The following is a 23,468-nucleotide window of genomic DNA, read 5'->3' as shown; positions in this document are numbered from 1 at the left end:
CTGCAGGAATTGCTGGAAGCAGGTGTACAAGGCGCCCATCTTAGGGACTTCACTTCGGATCTATATAGAGTTTACTCCTTAGCCTTTTCTTCTGAAGACATCCTGCAAGGCAGAGGAGGTTTAGGATAGGAGTTTACTTCTCCTAGGTGGGCTCCTTTCCCAGCATCTCTATCCTGGATTTGCATAAAGTCAGAGTGCAGCCTCCATTGGAGGTTTTAGAGTGCCTCATCACACCCCTGGATTTGCATGAAGTCAGGGGAGCAAAAGAGAAGACAAGTTGCACAACCGCTCCTGTTCATTGCAACTGGTCCTGTGCAAGAGAACTTCCTAGTGGATTGTGACTACCTGTCTGGATGCAAATTGGCAGGGACTAGATGCACAGCTTGTAAAACCAGATCCATCTATTTGGAGTGGTTCAGGTGAAATCATAGCCTTTTATTGACACATTAACTCTTGAGTACAATGCAAATAAAACCTTCCGCCGGAATGATTTTACATGACAATATTTTACTGTAGGTGCTGTTTGCAGCCATGATTTATAGTATGTGTTAAAATGAAAGGGGGGAAATGCAACTATATACTTATATGGGGAGGGGGGGTGCTTATTCCCTAAGCAGCTGTAGAACCTCGTTCAGCATCGCATTTAGTAGCTGCCACACACAATGAAGAATGAGCTCATAAAAATAGATGAGGACGGGCAGATAAAACATTTTTAAAAATCAGGGAGGGCTCCTCTTCTTTTGTCTTTTTAAATGTATTGACATGTGCTTATCCTGACAGTATCAAACAGTAGACATGGATAACATGCATGTGCCCATAGGGCAGCTTTTGTTAACCTGATGGGCGTTGTAGTCCAAAACACGTGAAGGGCACCAGGTCAGTGAAGGCTGCCATAATGTGACCAGAGGCAGAAGTGATTGCCTTCGCTCATACTGCATATGCCCACTCAACTGCTTCAATCACTAGAGCTGGCATTGTTACAGGTGCCCCATAATACTTGTTTGGCGTTTGTAAGAAGTCAATATTTTAGTATCGTCACAATTACACTGTGGAACTCCTTGCCTATTGATACCAGGCAGCTGCCTTCACTTGTATTCTTTTCGGCACCTGCTAAAAACACGCTGGTTTAGACAAGCCTACCCAGATATTGAGAATGTTGACGTTTCTTTTAAGGTTTTTGTTTATCATGGATTTTAATTTTTTTGAATGTTTTAAATTGTTGTTTTTTTAACCAATAATTTTATAGTTTTGTTCTTTTGTAAGTTACCTAGAGGTAGGTTTTGTTTTTGTTTTTTTGCAATCAAGTAGTATATAAATTTTTAAAGGTAAAGGTAAAGGGACTCCTGACCGTTAGGTCCAGTCGTGGACGACTCTGGGGTTGCGGCGCTCATCTCGCTTTACTGGCCAAGGGAGCCGGCGTACAGCTTCCGGGTCATGTGGCCAGCATGACTAAGCCGCTTCTGGTGAACCAGAGTAGCTCACGGAAATGCCGTTTACCTTCCCGCCAGAGCAGTACCTATTTATCTACTTGCACTTCGTGCTTTTGAACTGCTAGGTTGGCAGGAGCAGGGAGCTCATGGGAGCTCACCCCATCGTGGGGATTTGAACCACCAACCTTCTGACCGGCAAGCCCTAGGCTCTGTTGTTTAACCCACAGCGCCACCTGCGTCCCAGTATATACATTTTTATAAAATAAATAAATAAAAGAAGCTGGTAGCTTCCATTTCTTCAGTTTTCACATGGCACCTGCCAAAATCCCACTAGCAAATAGGCTGATGCCCCATTCTCTGTTGCATCTGGCCACTCTGCATGTGCACTTGGTAAGTGCTGAAAAGTGCTTGGAAATAAATAGGATGACCGGGTTTCCTGTATGCCTGCCCAGTCTGCTGTCAAAGTGTTGATGTGGACTATGTGACTTTTGCACATAGTCCTGTCTACATCCAAATGAGGATTGACAAACCAGCAGCTATTATGTTGGTGGACGCTGAAAAAGCTTTTGATAATGTGTCCTGGAAGTTTATGAAAAAATTAATGGAAGAAATCGGACTGGGAGAAAATATTTGTAATGGAATAAATGCCATCTATTCGGAACAATATGCAAAACTGATCATCAATGGAAGAATTACTGAGGAGTGCAAAATAAACAAGGGAACCAGACAGGGCTGCCCACTGTCACCACTGATATTTATGTTGGTGATGGAAGTCTTGAACAATCAGATAAGAAAGGATCAGCTTGTTAAAGGCATCACTCTGGGAAGCAAAACATATAAAATTAAAGCTTTTGCGGACGATTTACTTGTTATGACTGAAAACCCTAAAGAAAGTCTGAAAAGAGTGCTGGAATTGATTAAAGAATTTGGAGAAGTGGCAGGCTTTAAGCTGAATATAACAAAAACAAAAATGCTTGTTAAAAATGTAACCAGAGAAGAAAAGGATGATTTAGAAAAAATATTGGGCCTGAAAATCTCCTCAAAAGCGAAATACCTGGGTATTTGGATCACCCCCAAGAACATAAACTTATTTCAGGATAATTACACCAAAACTTGGTTAGAGATTAGAAAAAACTTTGCAACCTGGAGTAAAATAAAATTAACATTTCTGGGTAGGATTTCCATTATAAAGATGAATGTGCTTCCAAAATTAATCTTTTTATTTCAAATGATTCCAATACTGGGCGAAGCAGGTTGTCTCAAGATATGGCAAAGAGAAATTTCCAAATTCCTGTGGGAAGGGAAGAAACCTAGGATTAAACACGTGATCTTAATAGACATAAAAGAGAGAGGAGGCTTTTCCCGACCTAAAACTTTACTACAAGGCAGCTTGTTTCACCTGGGTAAAAGATTGGTGCACGTTGCAGGATCCGGACCTCCTGGACCTGGAAGGTTTTGACAACCGTTGGGGATGGCACGCCTACCTAATATATGGAAAAGCGAAAATTCATAAAAACCTTACCAACCATATAATAAGAAAGTCACTTTGCTGTATGGGAAAAATATAAAGACCTGATGGAGCCTAAAGTCCCGTGGTGGACTTCTCCAGTAGAAGCCATAGCAGTAAAACAGAAAAATACTCAGGAAAGCTGGCCAACATATAAAATACTTCTAAAAAATGAAGATAGCCAAATAAAATTTAAAAACTTTGAGGAAATAAGAGACCACATTTCAGACTGGTTCCAATACCATCAGTTATTTGAAAAATTTAAATCTGACAAACAAAAGGGGTTCTCAACAGAAATTTCCCGATTCGAATCTGATCTTGTAAATTCTAAAAGAAAAACTCTTTCCAAAACTTACCGACTCCTCCTTGACTGGACAGTCAAGGAGGAGGAGGTAACAGTGGCAATGGTGAGGTGGTCCCAGGATTTTGGCCACTCAATAACCATGGCCCAATGGGAAAATTTATGGAAGATCAATTGGAAATTCACAAATTGTTACACGATTAGAGAGAACTTTCAAAAAATGCAACATCGATGGTATCTAACACCATGGAAGCTTTCAAAAATGTATAAAAATGTATCAAGTAATTGTTGGAGATGCAGAGACTCAGGAACATTCTTCTATATGTGGTGGATATGTAGGAAAATACAGGTATTCTGGGAGAGTATACATGCAGAACTGCAAAAAATGCTAAAGATCTCTTTCAATAAAAAACCAGAGGCCTACCTCCTGGGAATAACAGATTTGGATATTCCACAAAAGAGGAAGGGTATCTTTTTATATGCGATGGCGGCAGCAAGAGTTTTGATCGCAGCAAAATGGAAGAGTAATGAAATCCCCTCTATTCAAGATTGGATCCCAAAGCTGACATAATATGCTGAATTAGATGGTTTATCAGAAAAAATAAAGAATAAATCAAAACAGGAATTTGTTTCTAAATGGGAGGTTTTTAAAGAATATCTGAAAAATAAATATAGTAGTTTAAATTCTGTTGCAGCATTCGAGGAACTTCAGTAATAGTTGTAAGGTAGATATAAGAAATTAGATTTAATGAGAATAAGTTTAATTATGAAAAAAATGTGTATTGGCAATAAGTAATAGGAATTTGAAGTATGGAATAGACGGGAGGTTGGGTCTTTAGTGTTAAGACCAATAGATGTTTTATTGTTTGCTAAGAATATTATGTGTCTATGGTTATTTTTGTATTTTGTGTATAATTTGGTATTTGTGTTTTTTGTTTGTTTGTTTTTCTTGTTGTATAAACAAACAAGCAAACAAACAAACAAATGAGGAAACAATAAAACATCCAGAGAGGTATAGATGATAAGGTATGGAATCAATGTGCGAATCTCCACATGGGATTTCTGTATAGCTTCCCCCTTAAGCACGAAAACTGGAGCCACAAGCGACTCATTTCCCTGCTCTTGTTTCAGAATGACGTCTGGAACCACTCTGTGTATAGCTCCTGCAGAGGAAAACAAAGACCTATAATAAAAGATGTGACTGCTCTGTCCTTTCTTGAGTGCATAATCAGCATTTCTGCCAGAGTGGGAGAACAGTCACCTTCTGCGGAGTTCCCCCTGCTTTGCTGTGAGGTAGAGCAACGCCAATGCCTTGATATTAGCAGGCTGACAATATCTTCCATCAGTCAATAGTGAAAATGTGTTTATAGAGTTCTATGTTTCACTCACTTCAGAGTAAATAATTGGTGTGGTCACTCTATGTCTTAATCGCTTCCATTCAGCCGCTCCAATCGTTGGCCGTGCTCCTATTTCTGTAGTTCTTTCTGGTTGCTTCATTTATTAATTGGTAAAAGCAGCAGCTACGAAGAGTCTTGCCACCTTGAAGGCTAACAAACATTGTGGCATGAGCTTTTGTGGGCCACAGTTCACTTCATCCGCTGCTGTTTTTGGAGCAACATGGTTCTCCCTCTGGAAACATGTTAATTGGCAGCTTCATATGGCAAAGTGCTTGTGTGGCAGTGGCTGCTTATAATTTCATCATGTGTGACCTTTGGCCCTGTGGTAAGCTGCCCCTTGCACTAAGCAACTGTGTGTCTGCAACTGCAAGGGAAAGGGTAGCAGATTCTTGGGAAACGCCAACTTCTCTGTGTAGCTGGTTCATACAGAATTATCAACTCTAAATGTGGATGCTTCACTTCAACAGTGGCTGCTGCTGGGGCTAGATAAAGTTTCATGCTGATGGCAGGAAGTGGAGGAAGTGGTCCTATAGCAGGTGTGGAGAACCTGTGACCCTCAAGTTGTTGGACTTGAACTCTCATCGTCCCCAGGAAGATGGGGAAGGGCCTTAGCTCAGTGGCAGAACATTTGTTTTGTGCCCAAAAGGTCCTAGGTTCATTCTTGGCATCTCTAGGTAAGGCTGAGAGAGTAACCTCTGTCTCAAACAGTGCAGAGCCCTTGCTAGTCAAGGCAGACCAGGGGTGGGGTGGGGGACTGGATCTGGCAAGAGGGCCAGATCCTTATCTGCCCCACCTGCTGTGGACCAAATTTGAATGGTGATGTCAAGGTGGGAGTCGGGTCTGCAGTACAAAACAGCTCAGGCCTAGTGATCACAGCAACTCTTCCCAATTTGTCTTGTCCCAATGAGGCAGTTGCAAGGACTGATGGTCCGCACCTTCCACTGTTCTCTATAACTCGTCCTCCTTTAGGTCCTTCCCCAGCAACCTGAGGCTCATTTGTCTTGTCTCTCTTTGCTCTGCCCTCTTCTTTCCTCTTCGTGTTCTGGGAGACCAGGGAGAAGGGGAGCTGATCAAAGAAGAAGGGGGAGACCCTCTGGTTACTTCAGCAGCCTGCCTCAACTCTGCCTCTTGGCCCTCCTCCCCTCTGGCTTCTGCCACTGATTCTGGACTGCTCTCTGCCACAGCCTCTTCCTGCTCACTAAACCCTGTTACCTCCGGCACCACCTCCCCCCAGTCTGCTCTGCCTTCTACCTCTGACCGCTCATCATCACTCCACCACCAATCCCCTGGCTCTGGGACTTCTTTCCTTGGGGGTCCCCCAACTGGTGCCTTGCACCACTTCTCTGCATCCAGCCAGTCCATGACAGGTGAGCAGCTCAAATCACTTAATATCACAACAACATCATGAAATTCTCTCTTTTTTTGCCCACATGGATTGAAAACAGACCAAGAGGACAAAGCTGCACCCTGCAATCAATTTTCACAGGACCCAACAACCACCTGATTGCAGAGCCCTTGCGCAGAGCCCACCGGGAAATGCTGCACAAGACCAGGCCATCAGCTAATGGCCAGGTCTTGTGCTTTGTAAGGAGCTTCTAATAGTTTGGTCCTGCAGAGAGCTTTGCAGGAAATGCTGACCTGCTGATCTGAAGTGTTTGTGAGGCCTTTTCAGCTAAACCAGGTCTTTATCTGATGTCTTATATGATGTTAGGTGCAGGGCAGGTGAGTGCTGCTTGGCCAAAATGAACTAGGGGTCAAATGGGGGTCAGCCTGGTGAGCTGAATTGATGGAAACAGTACTGAGCTAGTCTGACACAGCTTCCTGTACTCTCAGCCAGAATGACCAGTGGTTAAGGATAGTGGGAATTGTAATCCAGTAACATTGGGGGGGGGTCACAGTTCCCTACTCTTGTCCTATAGATTACCAGGAGGTGTAGAGACAAGGAAGGTGTTTCAACAGCACTCCTGTTTCTCTGTAACATTTACTTCCATCTGCAGCCTTAACACCCTAATCCTAAGCCCACTTCACATTGCTCCCCCCTTCTCTCAAACAGATAATAAAACACATTGCAAACCGTGTGTGTGTGTGCATGTTTCGAGTCAACACATACTAAACGCACTGGATCTAGCCACCTTTGCCTGAATAAAAGTCCGCTACCAACTCTGTGCACATGGCAGTCTCCAAAAAAAAAGGCACCTGTGGTGAAGAATGAATATTCCGACGTTTTCGAACCTTTTGGTGAAGGTGAAGGGGGCTTGTTGAGAACATTGCTGTGAGCAGATGGACCCCTGAAACCATCTGCTATCCAAGCAACTAAATGTTCAATGATGCATTACGAAATTATTTAGCTCTCAAAGAGCCTGAAAGTAGTTAGCAATGATGGCATCTGTACTGAGAGCAAACAACCTATTTATATATGATCTATCACTTCATAAACTGCTTGGAGACCATCTTTTTATTTTTTTAAAAAAATCTCTCCCCCCCCTCCTTCCCCACCCCCAAGATGCAGTAGTCATATTGACTCCTGATGTATAAAACTGCAGAACAATACAGACACCAGCCATTGGGTCTTTAGCAGATTCAGATCTTTCCTCCTTTACAAATAAAATAAAATAAAATAAAAATCAAGAATATATTTTAATACATTGAGCATTTTCTTTCTTTAGTGTCCCTGTCGGTTTGATTACCATATTTTCTCTTGGCTGTTCCTTCGCTATAATTGGAGAAGTCGGGTGTTTTTGGGGTAGGGGGTAGGTGGCCCAGGTCTTTGTGCTGGGCTTGAGCTTTCCTGTTCTTTTCCTTTACTTTTTAAAAACTGTTGTTATTTTTTGTTTACAAAGCGACTAGGTACATTGCACCTTAATTTGCCCAGAGGCATCTATGCATATTGATTGGCATATGCAAATTTGTGTCATGGGCCTAGCTATAATCGTATTGGGGTACCTTCTCCCATCCCGTTCCTTTCCCCCCCCAGAACCATGATCTGGGAGAGCTGTTTGTCAGTGATACGTCAGTATATACTAGCACTTAAATTCAAGCCATAACTCTTCTTTTTAATTTCCTTTTCCCTCACTGCATTTCTCTCAATCCCATCCCATCTCTCATCTTACCTCCAGCGTACTTCGAACAGAGGCCTTGATGCACTAGGAGCAAAAAATAAAAAGGAAGAGACTGGGGGAAAACCCCCACGGAAAAATGCTCCCTATATATAAGACTGAAACAATACATGCAGCATGATTGAAACAAAAGGCTCCCGCGTGCAGCTGACTCATAGCACCCATCGCTTCCCTTTCTTGAATACCTGTCAATCAATCACCAGTCAATCACAGGAAGGCCCAATCAGCCACTTAATGACAGCCAGATGGCATCTACTCCCTATGAACTGTACTCCTGAAGTCACACACTTGCTGCCGATAACTAGCAGCGTTGCCTGTCCTGCGAAGTAATGAGATGTTTTTTGTATTCAGGCTAAGTTGTAGTGCCTCGCACCTCTGACAGGACAGCCCCGCGAACAGAATACAAGGCCGTTATTGGGCTGGCATTGTTTGGCCTTTCGTGACAGAATCAATGGTGGCTTTATAAACACTGATGCCCTTCCCATCATCCACCTTGCATAGACATCAGTCAGCTTCACTGGAGAGTAAATATGACTTGTAAATAACGTGGAGATGGATAGATAGATATATATGGACATTTGTAATTAAGCCACACAGACCAGACAGAACTAGGGTACCTACACAGAGTCTGACGTGATCTCTTTCATGCTGGTTTACCAACGATTTCAACCTTGACCTGAAGGGAACACTTTTTCTTCAACTGATCGGTAATTTAGCCTCTTTGCTTAGTTCTGGGGCTCTCTTGTAGTGAATTATGTATGGTGCTTCTGTGGTGCAGGCCTCTGTCCACAGAGAACACAGCTGAGGCTGTTAAATAGCTCCTGGAGACCTTAGTTAAATACAATTCCAAATGATTCCCTTCAGCCCTTGTTTGTATCTTTTCAGCTCTGCGGGGGCTTTGGCTGTGTACACATTAGCGGCTTAAAAAGCAGTTCTTTATCTCAATTTGGATAGAAGCTGGTTTGGAGGGAAATGCATAAAAATGCAGTATTTCATAAGAAACAACAGGAGAGGTACCGGATATGGGCTGTGGCTAATGTCATTTGTATCCTACTCCCCAAACCAGTGATGGGAGAACACTGGATGCCGAGGAAATGGGAGTGTGTACACAGCCTTTTTCAAAGAAACAAACAAAAAACACTGTACTTTAAAGTCATTACTTCCCCCTTTGAACCCCGATGGTGAATTTCTGGGAAGGTCCTAAGGGGGCAGATTTCCTTTTACAAGAAGAAAATGCATAAAAGAGCCTTCCTGAGTCACAGCGCAACATCCTTCTTTTGGTAACAATCAACTCACAGATGAGTAGGATTGAACAATGTGTGATACATCAAGCCAGCTGCAAGTCTTCAGCAGTCAAGCCTCATATGATATCTCACCACAAGCTCAATAAACCTATTGCTTTAGCCGTCTCCCTAGGACCAGCAGATCACAAGGCTGTAGTTAACTTGGTGGGTTACAATTTTGTGCAAGACTCCTGCAGAGGAAGTCCATAGGAACCCAGAGAGCATTTTCTGTTGTTCACCCTTGGTGCCTTCAGCCACAAATGGGAAAGGGAGGAGCCCAATGGCAGACAAGCAGAGGAAGCCTTGACTCTTCCTCTGGTGCTGAGGGAAGAAGTCTTGGTGATGTTGCTCCCTCTGATGAATCCAGGGACAGTGGCATTTCCCTTCTGCGGTATCTCAGCTTTGCCATGTCCAGTTTTGCTTTGCAGTTCCCACAAGCACGGGATGTTTTCTCCCACCCGAGGCTGTCTTTTGGGGAGGGAGAGAGGGATGGTCCCTTGTCACTCAAGGGCAGGCAGGTTTGCATCCATTAAGGGTGGAATGTAAATGGAGGCAGGTCCCCTGTGTGAGAAGCGGAAGCCCTCCCTACGCTCTCAGCACTGGCTGCTGGAATGCAGGCCAGGGAATCTCATTAGGAACCTAATACAAAAAGGGCACATAGATCCTGGGTTTGCAGGGGGAGAAATCAGATTAGCTTCATTACTTTATTCTGCACCTCACAGCGCTTCTGCCAGTGGACAATTACATTAGATCAGAAAGGAGATCAAAAGGCAAAATCTTCCTGGAACGCCGCTTTTCATTGTCTTATTGGTAGTGAGGTGTGGAGGTGGGGATAATTCATGCAGATGGAGGCCACATCCACCATTGCTAACAAACAGGTTTGGGATAAGCCATTATTTTAGAAAGAGGGTCTGTAAGAAAGAAAGGAAAAAACGTTACTGCTTCATCTGCTCAAACTGAGAATCTCATGGAGGTGTTAGCCTTCACAGCAATACATTCCCTCAAAATTTGGCCACACAACTTTATTAACTCATTGTGCATTTTTGTAGGTGTGTAAGTTACAATTACCTCTCCTGGTTTTCAATTAAATAAAAAATTATCTCCTGCCCCAAAAGGAAACAGGCCTATCTTGTTAGCTGTGGTACTGGTCTTACCAAGAAGAGAAAGACACATGGCCCACAATACACAATGGTTTGTACTACAGAGTACAGCTGGAAACCCGTGAGCAAATAATAGTGGGACTTAATTCTGACTAGATTACAAAAATAATCTAAATTTATAACCCATTGGCTTAGTAGACATGGTGCTCTGATGCTTCTAGCTGGGATCCATACCATAGTCAGAGCAAATCCAATTCAATAAATAAATGACAGTAGTATCCCATGTCTAGTATGAGAAGTGACTACTCATGGGAAAAACGCGACAAGCTTTGTGTGGAAAAATGCCACCTTGTGAGGTTGTTATTTAGTTTTTGGCTATTTGGTAACTGTATAGCCTTTCCACCACATGCTGCTCAAAGTGGCTAGCTGCAATAAAATACAAACGCAACCCCCCCCAAAACCCCCCAAAGAACAGATGAGGTAAAATACATTAATAAGACTTTTAAAAAAGCTTTCCTTTAAAAAGGAATGGCCACAATCAATCAGATTGTGATGATGATTTCATTTATGAATCTCTTCCTATGAGGCATTTCCAAACATATCATATGAGGCCGAAGTTCTATCTCAATAAAAATGCCTATGGAAGATCGCCAGGGAGAGAGAGGGTCAGGCAGCAGTTCCAAAGCCTAGCAGAAGAAACAAAAAATGCCATCTCTCAAGTTCTTTGCCAATGGTGCTTCAGATATTGGTGGGACAGACAGAAGAGCCTCTCTGATGGGTCTTAAAACACACTGGCCGGTTCATATGAGAGAATAGCATATTTCAAATCTTAATTAGAATAGCCAACACTTAGAATCATGCCTGAAAACTGACAGGCAGGCAGCGAAGCTGCGATAACCTGGGAGTCACATGCTGGCTTCAGTCAATTGCCTGGTTGCAGCATTCTGAAGCAACTGGAGTTTGTAAACAATCTTCAAAGGCAGCCCCATGCAAAGCATGTTGTAGTAGTCCAAAGAAGTTATAAACTAAAGCATGTCATTGTGGCCAGATCTGGTAGGGACAGGTGTAGTTTGTGTACTGTCCTTAGCTATGCAAAAACACTCCTGGCCACTGCCAAACCCTGGGGTTCAAATTGCAGGCCTAAATTGAGGCATATATCCTAAACCATTTGCACCCCATCCAAAGATCTGCCTTTCTACTGAACGAGAACATGTCTATCTTGTTCATATTAATCGTCAGTTTGTTTGACTTCATTGATTGCTATGTGGGAGGGTGCAGGGAATTTAACCAGCAAGTTCTCTTAGATAGGATAAAAACCAATCCAGCCTCAGAAACCCTTAAAAAGGAGGGAGATGAAATCGCTGAGGAGGAAGCAGAACAACAAAACAAAGACAAGACAGCTCAAGGCAGTCAATAGCACAAATAATTCAAGAAGAATAAGGAACCATTTTTTCCCTCTTCTCCACCGACACACACAAAAATCTATATTGTAAAATATTACTGACAAGAACGTCTGTTTTACAGTCTATCAAATCATTTCAAAAAGCCTTTAAAGGGCGAGATCTCTCTAGTAATTTCAAGGGACATCAATATCTGCAGATTTTATGCTGTGTCTGATAAACCCACTTGAGCTGAGAGGGATGCCTGAGTGCTGGATTCCTTCCTCTACATTCAGGGGTTTTGAACCTGCTGCCTGACAGATGCATTCTTGTGGCCGAATTTAAGGTGAGTATCAGGGAAACTCAAAGGGAGAGAAGAGTGATAGGGAGGAAAACAGAGATGAAAGTCAAAAGAGTGGTCCCCACCCCTCTTCCCCCAGAGGCCTATTGGGCAGGTAGGAAGAGGAATAGGGAGGTAGGGGGCTGGCAGAAATGGGGGGAGAGAGAAGGTGGCGAAAGAAAGAAAGAAAGAAAGAAAGAAAGAAAGAAAGAAAGAAAGAAAGAAAGAAAGAAAGGCTCCATCTGTACATTTTAAGCAAAAGGATATTACTTTAAAAGTAATGGCTTCCACCAAAAAATCCTGAGAATTTGTAATTTGTTAAAGATGTTGAGAATTGTCAGGAGACCCCTATTTCCCCTCACAGAGTTACAATTTCCAGAATGCCCTGGGAAGAAGTACTGATTGTTAAACCATCCTGGGAATTGTAACTCTGGTTCGAATCCCCGCGGCGGGGTGAGCTCCCATTGCTCAGTCCCTGCTCCTGCTAACCTAGCAGTTTGAAAGCACGTCAAAGTGCAAGTAGATAAATAGGTACCATTTTGGCGGGAAGGTAAATGGCGTTTCCGTGCTCTGCTCTGGTTCGCCAGAAGCGGCTTAGTCATGCTGGCTACATGACCCGGAAGCTGTACGCCGGCTCCCTTGGCTAATAAAGCGAGATGAGCGCCACAACCCCAGAGTCGGTCACGACTGGACCTAATGGTCAGGGGTCCCTTTACCTTTATGGGGTCTATTAAAAGCTCTGAGCACTCTGAACAAGTTCTTAGGATACTTTGTGGAATGCCATAACTGTTTAAAGTGGTATAATAGAGCTTTGAATGCACAGTGCAGATGGGGCCAAATGCAGTCTTGTGGTCACAAGGTTGTGTCCCTGACAGATTACTCCCAAGAGAACACAGCTCCTGACAGAGAAGAGGTTCCCCACCACCCCTGATCTAGAATCTCCCCTCACGTGCCCATCCTTTCCTGTTTCAGAAAAGGAGCCCATTGTAAATCCCTTCCATTTCCTTGCCCGTTAACTTCTGAGCTGACAGAATATGAAACAGGGTTTAAAGGCGAGATGTTCTGACAAGGAGAATTCCTTGTTTAAGAGCTCTAGTCATGAGGCACCCTTAATTAAAAATTGTATTGATTTCTCTCTTCCCTTCCTACTTCCTACTCCTAATGACAGGCACTGCTCTGGAAGTCCCATTGTTAGTCCGGTTGACAGTTTAAGTAGTGAAACAAAGGGCATTTACACAGCACTTAGTGCAAAATTATTACTGATTAAAAAGTGATTTATCATGGTAATGGTATCTGCTTAGACTTTTGGTGTATATAACACATGCGCACGCACACACACACAAATGAAAGTGAAGAACAACAAAAGAGTGCCCCATTCACTTGATTCCGGATCCTTAGCCGGATGCAGTTGTTGATGGTAGAGATTGCTCACTAGATTTCAGAACAGTCTCTTTAAAATATATATATATATATATTTATTAAATTTCCAACAAATTAAACACACTACAAAAAAGCCAAAAAAGAAAAAACATACAATACAATACAATACATAATAAAAAACAAACATAATAAAAGAAACAAACAAAACAAAACAAAACAAAAACCATTTAAAATTTCAATTTCAACATCTTATCTTTCTTTCCCTTATTTCCTCGACCTCCTCACACCTCCCTTTTTGTATTCCACTTCTGTTAATTGTTTCAGCAATTCCTTTCCATCTTCCTCTGTTTTCTATCCTATAATTATCTTAACACATTCTAACCATATTTTCCCCTTTAAAGCTCAATTAATCTATTTATACTTAATTTCAATTCCTATCCATCTTCCCCTGTTTTCTATCCTATAATTATCTTAACACATTTTAACCTTATTTCCCTTTAATACTCTATTAATCTATTTATACTTAATTCCTTATAACATTTCTACTGAAGCCATATAACTTCATTCCAACGTTCTTCTAACATTCATTAATTTTACAATATTTCTATAAATAATCTTTAAACTTTTCCCAGTCTTCTTCCACCGACTCTTCTCCCTGGTCTCGGATCTTGCCAGTCTTTTCCGCCAATTCTATCTAGTCCATCAACTTCATCTGCCATTATCCAACACTTCTGTGCTTCCAGGAGACAACCATTCTCTCAGCCAGCAAAGAGCAGATGGTTCACAACAGAGTTTAGGGGTCTGGCAGGGCAGGTTCACCTCCTTCTTTAGCATCCGTCAATATCTTAAGTTTTACTCGAGGCTTCCTGCCCTGCCAAACAACTCCAAAAACATCCCTCTGCCACCTCCTGATACAATCCATCCCATCCAAAACTTGCACTATTTGAAACAAAAGCAACATTCCCGGCATCACAGCAACCCTCATCCCCACCACGACTCGGCCCAACAATAGCAACTTCAGATTTGTCCATATTTCCCAATCCCCCTTCTCTTCAATCCAATGTCCTTCACAGTTGCCCTTAAATAAATTCACATTTTTGGTGTCATACTGGCCCCCAAAAGCCTCTCTTTCTCAACCGATGTTAGTCCAGTCTCCTCCTGAAGCTCTGTCAGGCTTTCCTTTCCCAATTCAGGTAGGGCTCTGGTCCTCAAATTCTTCTGTTTTTCTTTAAGTTCCATCATAACAGATGTCACATCGAATTGCCTTTGAATGGATGGGGCTCTTTCACACTCCAGTTGTATTGTTTTACATTCAGCAGCAAGGGTTTTCTCCCTGACTTCATCCGCAGTTTGCCGTGTCGAAGTAAATTCCTGTATCGATCTCTGAATGGTTTCTGTGTTGGTGTTCACCTTTTGTCCCAGGTTGTCTATTTTCCTGTGAAGCTGTTCCAACGAATCGTTTATTTTCGCTAATGCAACCACTAAGGCCTCTTCTGCTGACATTTCACCTGTTTTTTTCCTTTCCATTTACCATAACACTTGAGAAATTCAAGGTCAATCTCAGAGTCTCACAGTTCTTATCTTGCAGCTGGAAGTCCCCCTAGCCCAGCTCTTATAAAGTAACCAATTTCAGAGATTTCCACTAGAGGGAAACAATGTCCCCTTTAAAAACAACTCATACAATCCAAAGTTAATTTCAGATTTCAGTTACTTTTTACTCCTTTATAGAAGCAGCCGGAGACAATAGAAACAATGTATTTCTCTTCCTTTGCTAGCTGTCAAGGAACGTTTTAAGTGCTGTCAATGAACATTCCAAAACGTCAGTCCTACTGGCAGCCCATTTCCAGGGTCAGAGCGGCTTTATTTTAACTCCCTTCACTCTCTCCTGCAGGCATACTCAGTCCACAACTCCCCCCCCCTCTTCTCCTGCCTCCAAGGGGGGTTTTATGCTCTTTACCGATGGAAATTTAGGCTTTTACAAAAGACTTTCCAAGACTTCAGCCTACAGCCTCCTTGCCTCAGTCTGTTTACAAGTAGGGAAGGCGGACTTCCTGTTTTGAACCTCCCCGTTTCGATGCCAAATTAAACTTTTAAAATCCGATTCTCCCGTCTCAGCTCTACTCATGGGTAATTACTTTGGAGTCAAATTGTCCACAGGAAAAAGTCAATGCTCTCCGGCAACAGCTATCCGGCTTCGCTCCGTGGAAGAAGCAGACGATTCGAAGCACCGCGCCGCTCGCCCCATGTCGCTCCGGATCCCCAAAACCGGGTTTCCCCGCGAGTAGGGGAGGCGCAAAGGGTGCCCACCGAATCCCACGTTCACAGGCTTCTCCCGCCTGTGATTTATACGGGTCTCCACCTTCGCCGTGGCGGCCAGACCCAAATTTCCACGGAGCAGATTCCTCCCGGTCAGAGGAAATCCGCCATTGCCGGAGGCACCAACCTGGAAGTCTCTAGATTTCAGAACAGTCTCTGAGAGCCAAGGTGATACTGTAGGTACATACTAGGTGCTCCCCTGCAAGCATATGCAGCAGTAGCCAAGCACGGCCCTATCACTGGGCAGAGTGAGGCAAGTACCTCCAGCGGCAGAGGCTAGGGAGTGACAGCGAGGTGATGGAGGGCAGAGCTGTGTGTGCCATGCGCCCTGCCCTGCCTCCTTAAGCTAGCCTCCTTAGCATGGGTGCAAATGCTAGTCTGTACATCAACAATACTGAGATGGACCAGTGGTCTGACTAGGCATAAGACAGCTTCCTATACTCATATTTTGCATTCCAATGCAAAGTCCTGGCTCAGCCCAGCCTTTCTACCTGTTTTCTACTACCGTATTTTTCGCTCTATAACACGCACCTGACCATAACACGCACATCGTTTTTAGAGGAGGAAAACAAGGGAAAAATATTCTGAATGAAACAGTGGGCGTATCATTTTTGTGCTTCATGCTGTGGCCAGACATGTGATCTGATGGTGAATTTGGGGTGACCCAATGCAAAAATCCTGAGAATCCCTGTGGATCCATGCTTTGTAACCACGTTTTTGCACCATTGCAGCCCCAGGCAACAGTGGGTGCGTGATTTTTTGGGGGGGGGCAGGCTGTAGCCATGGACATGCTATGTGCTCTGATGGTGAATTTTGGCTGACCCAATGCAAAGATCCTGAGGATCCATGTGGACCCATACTTTTTAACCACGTTTTTGCACCATTGCAGCCCCAGGCAACAGTGGGTGCGTGATTTTTTTTGGGGGGGACAGGCTGTAGCCATGGACATGCTATGTGCTCTGATGGTGAATTTTGGCTGACCCAATGCAAAGATCCTGAGGATCCATGTGGATCCATGCTCTGTAACCACGTTTTTGCACCATTGCAGCCCCAGGCAACAGTGGGTGCGTGATTTTTGGGGGGGGGGGATAGGCTGTAGCCATGGACATGCTATGTGCTCTGATGGTGAATTTTGGCTGACCCAATGCAAAGATCCTGAGGATCCATGCTTTGTAACCACGTTTTTGCACCATTGCAGCCCCAGGCAACAATGGGTGTGTGATTTTGGGGGGGCAGGCTGTAGCCATGGACATGTTGTGTGCTCTGATGGTGAATTTGGGGTGACCCAATGCAAAGATCCTGAGGATCCATGTGGATCCATGCTTTGTAACCACATTTTAAGTGGGGAGGGAAGGAAAAACACAGAAGGCTAAGAATGCAGGAGAGGGCTATAACGTGAGGAAAGGAAGGCAAAAGTTTCCCCCCACCCAAGCCAGCCGTATCTCTCTCTCTCTCTCTCTCTCTCTCTCTCTCTCTCTCTCTCTCTCTCTCTCCCCCTCCCACCAGCATGACAGAAGAAAGCATTTTAACTGCATTAAGAACTATTTAGCAGCGAAACCTAAGCTTTGCCATCCCTTAAGAGGTACAGACACTGTAATCTTCCAGATCGCATGAATTTACAGGCAAAACACTGTTTAAGGATTTCATCCTTTTAAATGGAAGAAAGCATATTTGAATGCTGTGTGTCTCCAAAAACAAAAAGCAGGAAGTCAAACCTGTAATCTCTCTTCCCTTCACAAACATTGTTCCCTCCGGAGCAGGGAGAGGATAGAACAAAGGACGCTCTGCTTTTCCTCTCTTCTTGCCTGGAGGGGAGGGGCTTTCCCTGCTCTTTGTTCCGTTTGAGCAAACACAGTAACGGAACAGAGAGGGTGGGCAGTAAGACCCTGAGGCAGAATGCAGGAAAGCCACAGCTTCCTCTCTCACGGAGCTCCCTTCTCCCTGAAGCGCGGTTTGATTTTTGCCTCATTTTTCGGCTCCAGGGACCACACATTCGCTGCATAACACGCACAGACATTTCCCCTTCCTTTTTAGGAGAAAAAATCTGCGTGTTATAGAGCGAAAAATACGGTACTTCTTACACTGGGAGGTCAACACAACAGCCTTTGATACCAAAGAGGAAACAGGGAATGGAATCAAAAATGATAAATCAATTAAACCAGCATGACTTTCTCTTTTTGCCACATTCTTTTTATCCTACTGTATGCCAAGGATGGGGAGCCTGTGGCCCTCTGGACGATGTTAGGCTCCAACTCCAGTTGGCTTCAGCCAACAAAGTCCAGCAATCAGGGATGATGGACGTTGTAGTCAAACAACATCTGGAGAGCCACAGCTTTCCCATCCCAGACATGTGAAAACAATTGCCTCACTTTGCTTAAAGAAGCAACAATCCACACAGCTTGATGCAGATAATTAATTTATCACGCATATGGGATTTGGGTTCATTCAGTTGACTGGGCTTAGTACTTCTCTTGCTAAGGTGGCCGACATGTGACATATATCCTACTTCACAAGGCTCTGGCCCAAGACAGAAGGACTACCCAGGCCAAGTCTGGGTTAAAGATAGGTAAAGGTAAAGGTAAAGGGGACCCCTGACTATTAGGTCCAGTTGTGACCGACTCTGGAGTTGCGCGTTCATCTCGCTCTATAGGCCGAGGGAGCCGGCGTTTGTCCGCAGACAGCTTCCGGGTCATGTGGCCAGCATGACTAAGCCGCTTCTGGCGAACCAGAGCAGCACTCGGAAACGCCGTTTGCCTTCCTGCTGGAATGGTACCTATTTATCTACTTGCGCTTTGACTGCTAGGTTGGCAGGAGCAGGGGCCAAACAACGGGAGCTCACCCCGTCGCGGGGATTCGAACCACAACCTTCTGATCAACAAGCCCTAGGCTCTGTGGTTTAACCCACTGCACCACCCGCGTCCCTGGTTTAAAGATAAATAACTATAAAAGGAAGAGCCAGGGTTCTGAGGTTGCCCACTGACCATTAGCACCTGTCTTGCAGACTTAGCAGGTATGCAGGTCACCTGATCACAGTATTTCCCACTATGCTGAGCTGTATTTCATCCCCTTCTTTGGTGATGCATTCCCCCACCCCACTCTTCCTAGGACGGATCCACTAGTAGCACACTGTAATTATGGACATTTTGTATGTGCTGAAGAAAGTAGCTGTATAAATGACAGCTAATTATGAAGAACTCTCCAGGGCATTAGTATCATTCTCTCTGACTACTTTTAATGCTGTATACCTAGGCAGCTATCGCTGTAGTTGATTTCACAAGAGAATTATACTGCTGACCCTTCAGAATTAATTTACAGAAAAGCATACCAATCCTCAGTGTAATGGAACAACCACCCATTATTTCAAAAATAAACTGGGGCACAATCCAGCCACCTGTAAGTTGCTTCGAGTCCCCTGGAGATCAATGGGAAGAGATGAGTGCTTGACTTAGACTTATTTTCCTTTGTATTATTTCCATTTATCCAGGAAACTTTCAAGAGATGTTACAGATATCTACTGTGAACCAGCAAACACAGGCTGGGATTGATTGATTGATTTACAATATCTCTGCTGGGGTCACCAACATGGGTGTCAAGTGAGCCTGCTAATATCTGTTTTCATATTGTTGTCTGTTGGTGGTGGGGGTCAGTCTGTATGATGTCCCTTCTAATTCCTGGAATCCTGGATCCAGCAAAGGTTAAAATCTAGAGGAGGATTCCATAGTTGAACTAATCAGGCAAGTTTTGTTGTGAGTTCATTAGGGTTGACATATGTCCGGAATATCCCAAACATACTCAGATTACTGTAGCCCCCCTCCCAAATAGCTTAACAACTTTCCCAAAATAAAGCAGAAGCTCAACAACTTTTCTGTCCGGATTTTCACTTTTTGAAATATGGCAACCCTAGAGTTAATAGACCTAGGTATCATCATTAGAACAACAAAAGAAGTTGCTCTGTGCCAGAGGGCAAATGGATGGGCTCCACCCTCACCTGGTTGGTAGTGAGAAAGACGAAAGAGCTAGAAGCTGATAGCTAGAGAGACTGAGCCCTTCTTGATTTCTGCTGGAATCTAAAGCTGCAACTATGGGGGAAACAAGACTTCAGATAAGAGCAGTTGTTGTTGTTGTTGTTGTTTTAAAAAAGACTTCAGGCAGTTAAAAACATTAACATTAAGATTAAAATACAGAGACAAAGCAAAACAGATCAGCACAGTAGGCCAAATAACTGTTTCAATAAAGTAGAAGTTTTGATAGCATAATATTTCAACAAAAGTTACGGTTAAGTAAAATGCAATAAAGCAATCTAGTTATTTTTGTGCTGTTTTAAAAATTATTTTAGATGCTCCTATATGTTTGCAAATCATATTGGCATGCATGTAAAATGCATAGATTTGTTGCTGTTGTTAGCAGTAGTAGTATTTCTGAAGCAGGAGGAAAAGTCATGCCTTTTTAAATACAAAAACCTACTCCTTTCCCTGTGACTTAGCAATGTACAACACTGAATCAAATAGTGCAAAAATCTACGGTCCAGGCATGCCCTCCAAGTGAATCTATGTGATCTGTTTTGACATAGCTGAAATCCAATTTATATTACCAAAGGATCTGGCAAAGTCCTTTAAATTTGGCATCAAGATACTAAACAGGGCCGAAACCAAATGAAACAGCCAAATTGTTCATGGTGGCAATAAAACCTGCACATTAATCTTGAGTTTCAGGACAAAACAAATGTGCCATAAAAGGACCAACGACAACAATAAAAAGGAACAAAAAGAAGCATCAATTAAATATAATAGTGTTTTTTTAATAAAGAAAAACTAAAATAGCAAGCACCGCAATGCCTCTCAACAGTAGGAACGAGAGTGCAGGTGATATCTTTGCCAGAGTCAAAGCCCTGCTGCCTGTGCTGTGATCTTTCAGACTAATTTTCTTAGCAGTCTGCATCTTTTTCCTCCCTTCCTCATTGACAGACTGCGGCTGTGCTAGTGAAGTGGCATTTATTGCATAAGCAGGTGTCCTAGTGGAGATGCAGGTGTTCTCTCCTCATTCTGGCATAATCTAGTCCTATGGGGATAAATAAAGTTGCTTCTCTGTAGAATTTTTTTTCTACGTGCCCTTGAAGACAATGCTTGAAATTCTAAGCGCCTGATTATGCAATGGCATCTGAATGGAGCTTGGCCACCTGAGTGCTGATTTCAGGCGAAGGGAGCCGTGAATTCGCAAAGTGTTAGCCAAAGGCTAAAGTTGCAGTCCAGCACTGTAATGCGCAATTAACCAGTGCAATCCTATGTGCACGGAATGACGTCTTACAGTATACAGTGGTACCTTGGGTTAAGTACTTAATTCGTTCCGGAGGTCCATTCTTAACCTGAAACTGTTCTTAACCTGAAGCACCACTTTAGCTAATGGGGCCTCCTGCTGCTGCTGTGCCGCCAGAGCACGATTTCTGTTCTCATCCTGAAGCAAAGTTCTTAACCCGAGGTACTGTTTATGGGTTAGCGGAGTCTGTAAGCTGAAGCGTATGTAACCTGAAGTGTATGTAACCCGAGGTACCACTGTACACTGGTGTTTATTCTCAAGTGTCCATATGGTTGCATCCTGAAGCAACAAGCCTACGTAGACTGCATGATTAATGTAATATTTAATTTGGCTCTGGACTTGGACTATAACTTCCCTAGTTGTTGATGGCTGAGTAAGAGTACCCATTTCCCTCTGCAGTCGTGGGGAGTGGTAATTGCAGCCTCCTTGCCCATGGAAAGCATGCACTCCGTCCTCATGGTCTTGGCATGAAAGGAGGGGTCACTTCGTGCTCCTCTGGTTGCACTAACAGCTGGGAATCACTTGCAAGGCTCAGTAGCCAATCGTAGGTGCTGAGGAGGCGCAGCTTTGGAGCAGACCTGAGAAAGAACTTCCTGTCTCTGGTCTGATCCCTGTTCTGGGCTGCAAGTGCCCTCGGTGGCATGGAGGGCCTTCCGTGAGCTTCAGCTGGTAGCCCAGCTCTGATGTCATCTGGGTCCAGTCTGGCTTTAGTTGTCTATACTCTGGTAACTTCCAGGTTAGACTATTGCCATGCATTGCACCTGGGGCTGCCTTTGAAGATGGTCCCAATATGGAGAACTGTTCATGTTTACACAGCACAGAAGTTAAGGCAAACATCCTTTGGTGTATGTGGATTGGTTCCAATTGTTCTACTAAGCTGAAAGGCTTTTGTTTTTTGGTCTTGGAATGTTTTACAGCATGACCTGAAGTGGCACTTTATTATCTTATAGGAGCGAGTAGATAACAAGCAATGAGTCTTAGGATCTGACAACATTTAATAGACAAAATGCAGCGGTAATTAGTATTTGAAAGCTGAGAGCTTGTGAAGTTTTGTATCTGGAACCTGGCAAAAATAAAACAATGGAGAAATAGTAACACATCATAAGCGTTTAAATCTGGAAAGCAGAGCGAAAGGGGTAATATTCAAACTACAAACATGAGTTCAGGATTCAAAATTCAGAATTCAGAATTTGAACAGTGGGAATAGAAAATTTGGAAACATACATCTCTGCCTTCAGCACTGAGATGTAACTTACATAAAAGGCTTTGCACATGCTGCTAGATCTCCATAAAAGCCAATTGTTAACAACATGAACCCAATTCCCCATTCTGCCCACCTTAAGTGTGCTTTCCCATCCTTGCTGAAAACAAGGATGACATTCTTTTCCACCCCCCCCCCCCAAATTCATCATCATATCCTACACTTTGGCTCTTTGGTTTATTATAGGGAATGTTAGGATTTGTCCATAGGAAGAGAAGGAGGCAGATATACTTTTGCCTAATGTGCTCTTCCCTGTATCTCATGAGTTCCCATGTGACCAGCTGGAGGTAATGAAAGGTAGGAGAGAAGCGGCTTGATAGGATTACCTAGGAATTAAACCCATTCTTCTCTACCTTGCTTCCCCTGCCCCCCCTTCTGTGGGGTTTTTTCCTAATAGGCTTTTGAGCGAGAAGACAGAAGGAAGGAGTAGAGGGCAACTTGCATTGTGGCAGATTGGAACAAAAGTAAAAAACTGCCCAGGCTGGGGGCAGGAAGGAGAAAGCCTTCTTTCCGATGGTTGCTAATGGCCTGCGGAGGAGCTGCACAGCAGTCATTTCACAGATAGTATGGCAGGTCACCACGACAGATGTTCCCAGCATATGTGGAGAATTAATTACCCACTAGTAAACAAAATCTGTGATGCGGAGAGTCATTTTATCCAAATTTCTTTCGATTTTGCTGTTATTAGGAGCTTAATTTTTCTTGATCAGCCAGGCTCTCTTGAATTAAAGCGTTCCTTAATGGGCTGCGCCGAACGTTTTCTGAAGTAAAGTGTGGAGCGAAAGTGGTAAGGAGGAGGGGGCTGGGGCGAGAGAGACGAGTTTAACTGGAGATGAGTTGATTGGGATGCCACAGTGAGCGATTAGGAAATTATTTGATTAAAAGGCTGGGTACTGTTCATATAGGATTTTTTTTTTTAAGTATTCTTATAGCCAACCTGTATCCAATAGCATTTTCACTCCATTTGCTGCATATTATGAAACAGCTGGAGCCCAGGGGGTGCATTATAATGTTTCAAGAGGAAGGGCTTTGGAAGGGAAAATGGCTGTGTTTTCATTTGCTGTCAATATTCGGATGTGTTAATGTCGGGGGACCATATTGTGCCATTGAATTTTAAGCAAAACTCTATTTAAATCCATGATGAAATTGGGTTAAAAAAAAATCAATGGTAGTAATAAAGGCCTTGCAACATTAGAATACTATTCATATGTTCATGACCCAGATAGCGGAGCAACAAGGCCAGGAACCACATGCTATTTCTCACACACTTCCAACCCACTCCTTATGGTGAAGGAAAGCATGGATAGAAGCAGATTGTCAAGGGACAATGAGAACTGAATGTTTT

General features: G+C 43.4%; 1 long non-coding RNA gene across 1 annotated transcript in view; it reads right to left on the bottom strand.

The window, feature by feature from the left end:
- Window positions 1–9,719: 9,719 nt before the first annotated feature.
- LOC308582733 overlaps window positions 9,720–23,468 on the bottom strand; it is a 38,341-nt gene continuing 24,592 nt past the window's right edge. The window contains exon 3 of the long non-coding RNA XR_014005820.1: window positions 9,720–9,945. This is a non-coding gene — a long non-coding RNA (uncharacterized lncRNA). The remainder of the gene's footprint in view (window positions 9,946–23,468) is intronic.

Source organism: Podarcis bocagei (genome assembly GCF_964188305.1).
Source record: "Podarcis bocagei genome assembly, chromosome: 3".
Taxonomy (NCBI): domain Eukaryota; kingdom Metazoa; phylum Chordata; class Lepidosauria; order Squamata; family Lacertidae; genus Podarcis; species Podarcis bocagei.
The sequence above is the reverse complement of the archived record's forward strand: the minus strand, read 5'-3'. Positions and strand labels throughout refer to the sequence as shown.